This window comes from Peromyscus maniculatus, chromosome 2 (assembly GCF_049852395.1).
Source record: "Peromyscus maniculatus bairdii isolate BWxNUB_F1_BW_parent chromosome 2, HU_Pman_BW_mat_3.1, whole genome shotgun sequence".
Lineage (NCBI taxonomy): Eukaryota > Metazoa > Chordata > Mammalia > Rodentia > Cricetidae > Peromyscus > Peromyscus maniculatus.
Window position 1 is genome coordinate 64,340,310 of NC_134853.1, and position 7,146 is coordinate 64,347,455.

At 38.5% G+C, this 7,146-nt stretch overlaps 1 pseudogene; it reads left to right on the forward strand.

Annotated features, from left to right (window-relative positions):
* Positions 1-846: 846 nt before the first annotated feature.
* On the forward strand, positions 847-3,202 carry LOC143271828 (heat shock protein HSP 90-alpha pseudogene; annotated as a pseudogene).
* Positions 3,203-7,146: the final 3,944 nt, after the last annotated feature.

Sequence of the window (7,146 nt, forward strand, 5' to 3'; positions counted from 1 at the left end):
GCACTGAGTTCTACCAGACTTTGAAAGAATAGTTAATGCTAACACTCCTCAAATTATTCCACAAAAGAAGAGCAGAGTGAACATTTCCCAATCATTTTAAGAGGCCACCATTACCCTCATAATAAACCATATAATGACCCAACAATGAAAGAAAATTACAGAAAAATTTCTGTTATGAACATAAGAATGTTAAGAATACTCTGTAAAATACTTGTAAACTGAATCCAAGAACCCATCGAAAAAGATCATCCACCATGATCAAATAGGCTTCATCCTAGAGATGCAAGGATATTTCAATATAAAAAAAAATCAATAAGTGTGATCTACTGTACAAACAAACTGAAAGAAAAAAAACACATGATCATCTCATTAAATGGGAAAAACAGGCCTTCAACAAAATACAACACTCCTTCATGATAAAAGTATTTGAGATATTAAGGATACAAGGGACATACTTCAACATAATAAAGGCAATTTATAAGAAGTCCATAGTCAACATCAACTTAAAGGGAAACTTGAAGCAATTTCATTAAAACCAGGAACAAAACAAGGTTGTCCACTCATTCTCTACCTATTCAATATAATACTTGAAGTCTCAAGTAGAGAATCAAGAAAACTGAAGGAAATAAAGGGTATACAAATTGCAAACAAAGAAGTCAGAGTATCTTTATTCACAAATGATATTACAAGCAATGCTAAAAATTTTACCAGGAAACTTCTATAGCTGATAAACACATTCCACAAAGTACCTGGATACAAAATTAAGTCACAAAAATCATGAGTCCTCCTATATACAAATGACAAAGGGGAGTTGCTTCAGTGTGGTGGTGCAGCCAGTCTCGTCCCGTGCATGGTCACTCCGCAAAGATGCCTGAGGAAACCCAGACCCAAGACCAACCCATGGAGGAGGAGGAGGTCGAGACTTTCGCCTTTCAGGCAGAAATCGCCCAGTTGATGTCCTTGATCATCAATACTTTCTATTCAAACAAAGAGATCTTTCTGAGGGAGCTGATTTCAAATTCATCAGATGCTCTGGACAAGATCAGATACGAGAGTCTGACGGACCCTAGTAAACTAGACTCTGGGAAGGAGCTGCACATTAATCTTATTCCCAACAAACAAGATCGAACTCTTACTATTGTGGATACAGGAATTGGAATGACCAAGGCTGACCTGATCAATAACCTTGGTACTATTGCCAAGTCTGGTACCAAAGCCTTTATGGAGGCTTTGCAGGCTGGTGCAGATATCTCTATGATTGGCCAGTTTGGTGTTGGTTTTTACTCTGCATATTTGGTTGCTGAGAAAGTGACTGTGATCACCAAACATAATGATGATGAGCAGTATGCCTGGGAATCCTCAGCAGGGGGCTCATTCACAGTGAGGACTGACACAGGTGAACCAATGGGCCGTGGAACAAAGGTTATCTTACACCTGAAAGAAGACCAAACCGAGTATTTGGAGGAACAGAGAATAAAGGAGATTGTAAAGAAACATTCTCAGTTTATTGGCTATCCCATCACTCTCTTCGTGGAGAAGGAACGTGATAAGGAAGTCAGTGATGATGAAGCTGAAGAAAAAAAAGATAAAGAGGAAGAGAAAGAAAAAGAAGAAAAGGAGTCAGAGGACAAGCCTGAAATAGAAGATGTTGATTCTGATGAAGAAGAAGAAAAGAAAGATGGTGACAAGAAGAAGAAGAAGATAAGAGAAAAGTACATTGATCAAGAAGAACTCAACAAAACAAAGCCTATTTGGACCAGAAATCCTGATGACATTACTAATGAAGAATATGGAGAATTTTACAAGAGCTTAACCAATGATTGGGAAGAACATTTGGCAGTGAAGCATTTTTCTGTTGAAGGACAATTGGAATTCCGGGCCCTTCTTTTTGTCCCAAGACGTGCTCCTTTTGATCTGTTTGAAAACAGAAAGAAAAAGAACAACATCAAGTTGTATGTGCGCAGAGTTTTCATCATGGATAACTGTGAGGAGTTAATCCCTGAGTATCTGAATTTCATTAGAGGAGTGGTGGATTCTGAGGATCTTCCTCTAAATATTTCCCGTGAAATGTTGCAGCAAAGCAAAATTTTGAAAGTTATCAGAAAGAATTTGGTCAAGAAATGTTTAGAACTATTTATTGAACTGGCAGAAGATAAAGAAAACTACAAAAAGTTTTATGAGCAGTTCTCAAAAAATATAAAGCTTGGAATTCATGAAGACTCTCAAAATCGGAAGAAGCTTTCAGAGCTGTTGCGGTACTACACATCTGCTTCTGGAGATGAGATGGTTTCTCTCAAGGACTATTGCACCAGAATGAAGGAAAACCAGAAGCACATCTACTTTATCACAGGTGAGACCAAGGACCAAGTTGCTAACTCGGCCTTTGTGGAATGTCTCCGAAAGCATGGCTTAGAAGTAATCTATATGATTGAGCCCATTGATGAGTATGGTGTGCAACAGCTGAAGGAATTTGAGGGTAAGACCTTGGTGTCAGTTACCAAAGAAGGACTGGAATTCCCAGAAGATGAAGAGGAGAAAAAGAAACAGGAAGAGAAAAAGACAAAATTTGAAAACCTCTGCAAAATTATGAAAGATATTTTGGAGAAAAAGGTTGAAAAGGTGGTTGTATCAAACCGACTGGTGACATCCCCATGCTGTATTGTCACAAGCACATACGGGTGGACAGCAAACATGGAGAGAATCATGAAAGCTCAAGCCCTCAGAGACAACTCAACAATGGGTTACATGGCAGCAAAGAAGCACCTGGAGATAAACCCTGATCACTCCATTATTGAAACCCTACGGCAAAAGGCGGAGGCTGACAAGAATGACAAGTCTGTGAAGGATCTGGTCATCTTGCTGTATGAAACTGCACTCCTGTCTTCTGGCTTTAGTCTGGAAGATCCCCAGACACATGCTAATAGGATCTACAGGATGATCAAGCTTGGTCTAGGTATTGATGAAGATGATCCTACTGTGGATGATACCAGTGCTGCTGTAACTGAAGAGATGCTACCCCTGGAAGGAGATGACGACACATCGCGCATGGAAGAAGTAGACTAAACTTCACCAGAACTTTGACGCTTACCTTCATTCCTTCTCTGATAATATATTTTCCAGGATTTTTGTTTATTTTTGTTAACGTTTAAAACATCTGTGGCATGTAAGCTAAGGGGAAGATAAAATTTCTTTCTACTTGTGATACTGTGATACTATAGGTTTAATTCAACAGGTTGGTAGAATGTTTGTTGTAAGACGTAATGTAACCTATTAACTTTGTGGTCTGAAGTGTTTAGCTGTTCAGAAGCTGGATTCCTTAGTAGACCAAATAATTTGTCACTTGGGAGTATTCTGAGATTTAGCTTCATGTTTAAAAGGAAAAAAATTAAGATGGCTTAAGTTTCATCTTAAAATTTTTCATCCCCTGTAGTCATTCTGTATGTTGTAGTCTTAGAAGAACACAAGCTAAAACAGAATTCCCCATGTGGCTTGTTTTCCAAAGTACCGAAAACAAAACCCTTCGCTTCCCTAGGTCTTGTAACCCTTCAAGTCTGAATGGAAATATAGTGCTTGGTCATATTCTACTTTAAAAGGTAAATACAGATGTAAATTTAAAGAAATATTAAAAAAATGACAAAGGGATTGAGAAAGAAATTTGGGGAAAAATATCTTTCAAAATAACCTCAAATAATATAAAATATGTTCAGGTAACTATAACCAAACAAGTGAAGGACTAGTATGATAAGAACTTCAAGTCTTTGAAAAAAAAATCAAAGAAAATATCAGAAGGTGTAAAGATCTTTCATGCTCATGGACTGGTAGTCTCAACCTAGTAAAAATGGCCATTCTAACAAAAGCAATCAACAGATTCAATTACATCCCCATCAAAATTTTAACACAATTCTTCACATATCTTGAAAGGACAATTCTCAGCTTCATATGAGAACTCAAAAGACCCAGGATATCTAAAACAATCCTGAACAATAAAAGGACTGCTGGAGGTATCACCATTCCCAACTTCTAATTGTACTACAAAGCTATAATAATAAAAAGAGCATGGTATTGGCAATAAAAAAATATGTTGATCTGCAGAATTGATTAAAGACCAAAACCAAATACACACACCAATGTCCATCTAATTTTTGACTAAGAAGTAAAAAGTACACATTGGGAAAAAAGACAGCATCTTCAGTAGATGGTGGGAGTTAAACTGGATGTCTGCATTCTTTTTTTTTTTTTTTTTTTTTTTTGGTTTTTCGAGACAGGGTTTCTCTGTGTAGCTTTGTGCCTTTCCTGGAACTCACTTGGTAGCCCAGGCTGGCCTCGAACTCACAGAGATCCACCTGGCTCTGCCTCCCGAGTTCTGGGATTAAAGGCGTGCGCCACCACCGCCCGGCTTTGGATGTCTGCATTCTTATGCAAATAAATCTATACTTTTCACCCTACACAAAACATAACTCCAAATGGATCAAAGACCTGAACAAAAAAACAGACACACTGACCCTGATAGAAGAGAAAGTGGGGAATATCCTTGAACTCATTGACACAGGAGACTTTCTGAACAGAACACCTTTGGTCCAGGCACTAAGATTGACAATTAATTAATGAGACCTCATGAAATTGAAAAGCTTCTGTAAGGCAAAGAACACCATCATTTAGACAAAGTTACGGCCTGTAGGTGAGAAACTCATTTTACCAACTGCATATCCAATAGGAGACTAATATTCAGAATATATAAAAAAGTTGAAGAAACTAGATATCAAAAAGACAAATTATCCAATTAAAATGGGACACAGATCTAAACAGAGAACTCTCAATAGAGGAAACTCAAATGCCCAGAAGCACTTAAGTAATGTCCAACATCCTTAGCCATCAGGGAAATGTAAATCAAAACTACTTAGAGATTCCACCTTATGTCTGTCAGAATGGCTAAGATCAATAACACAAGTGAGAATGTGGAGCAAGGGGAACACTCATCCATTGCTGTTGGGAATGCAAACTTGTACATCCACTATTCAAATCAGTGTGGTGTGTTCCTCAGAAAGAATTGTGTACATTTGCACAATGGAGTACTAAGCTATTTTAAAAAAAATGACATAGTGAAATTTTCAGGCAAATGGATAGAATTAGAAAAATCATCCAAAGTGAGGTAACCTAGACCCAGAAAGATAAATATGGTATGCTTTGCTTATATATGTTTATTAGCCATTAAATAAATGATTACCAGTCTATAATCCATAGTCCCAAAGAGGTCAAGTATAGAGTAAGGGACTGGGAAGATGCATGGATGTTCCTAGGAGTGGGGAATAGAATAGATTTTACCGAGGGACTGGGGACAGGAGGGACAGGAACCAGAGAATCAGGTGGGTAAGGGGAGGAAATGGTTTGAAGGAGGGAATGCAGAGAGGGGTGGCAGACAAACAGACAGATAGACAGACCGACAGAGGAGAGACCTAGAATGGAAAGGCATTTGAGAGATGGTATGGAAATCTAATTCAGTGGAAACATCCTAAAATATATGAAGGTGATCCTAATGAAGCCTCCAAATAATGCAGAGAGAGAGTCCCAAATGGCCATCTCTTGTCACCAAATGAAGCTTCCAGTACAAGGACTGGGTTATATATAATTGAATTGTTACTCAAAGAGGTCCAATGAAAATCCTCAACCAAACCAGGCTGTTACCAGGACAATAGGTTGCTCTTCACAAAGTGATAGCTAGGTCCCATAGCTGAAGACAACACCTACACAAATCACTGAACATAGAAACACCAAGCTGGTGCCTACATAGACCCTTCACCCTTGCATTCCAGTATCTTTGGTATGGGAAGGAAAGCAGGGCTCTCTAAATCAGCTGAGCAAAACTCATATGAACTCAGAGATTGAAGCAGCAAGCACAGGGTCTGAATAGGTCTGCACCAGGTATCTGCCAACACATTATACTTTTCAGCTTAGTATTTTACCCATAAAAGGACACAGTCCTGAGACAATGAACAAGTGGGTCTCTGATTCTAGTGCCTTCTCTTGGGCTCTTTTCCTTATGTTGATTTGCCTTATTCAAATACGATGGGATTTTTTTCTTTTTAATCTAATTATATTTTACTTTGTTATGTTTGTTGTTATCTCTTAAAAATATGTTATTTTCTAATGAAGACAGAAAGGGCAAGTATCAGGATGGGAGGAGAGGTAGGGAAAAACTGGGAGACATAGAGAGAGGAGGAAATGTAATCAGGATACATTGTATAAGAAAATAATCTATTTTAAAGAAAATGTGGGAAAAATACAGGTGTATCCATCCCTTTAACCTCTGGGAGTGATATCACCTACAAAGTGACCATGAGGGAGATCAATCAAATTACAAACAAGAAAAGAATGTTTTTTAAAAGCCTACAAATCTCAATGTTTTAAATAATTTGATGACTTTGGGAATTCATCACTGCTTTAGCCAGTGTTTGATGGGATAATGTGCTAAGCAACGCATGAGCAGGGACCAGGCAGACAAGCTCTTATACAGTGCCTTTCCTCCTATTTTTTGAAGAAATTAAGGAAATGGTAACATTCCTCAAGGCATAAATACTTGTTAAGAATACCAGGGGTAGCCAGGCAGTGGTGGCACACGCCTTTAATCCCAGCACTTGGGAGGCAGAGGCAGGCAGATCTCTGTGTGTTCAAGGCCAGCCTGGGCTACATAGTGAGTTCCAGGAAAGGCGCAAAGAAACCCTGTCTCAAACAACAACAAAAGAATACCAGTGATAACATAAGAATTCATAAACCATAAACAGATTAAAAACCAGAAGCAATTTTTTATAAGTTTGAGGGTAAAAGGGTCACTGTCAATCTCCATGATGCCTCTTGAGACTCAGCATTCTATCTCTTCCCTCTTCTAGCCTCTAGTGGATGCTGATGTTTTGTTCGCTCTGTTTTCCCTCTGTTTTCCAAACAATGTATTTATGAACACATTGTCTATGAGGTGGAAACTTCCTGCCATAGCACTGTGCTCCATAAATCTAGGGGGCTCTGCATATACATTGCTCCACTAGTCTCTGCTTTTATGTACCTGTGGAAAAATACCTTCATTTTGTTTATTGTCTGATGATCTCTTTGTGGGCATGACCTATCAACAGAGGGAAAATGCATCTATTGCCAGGG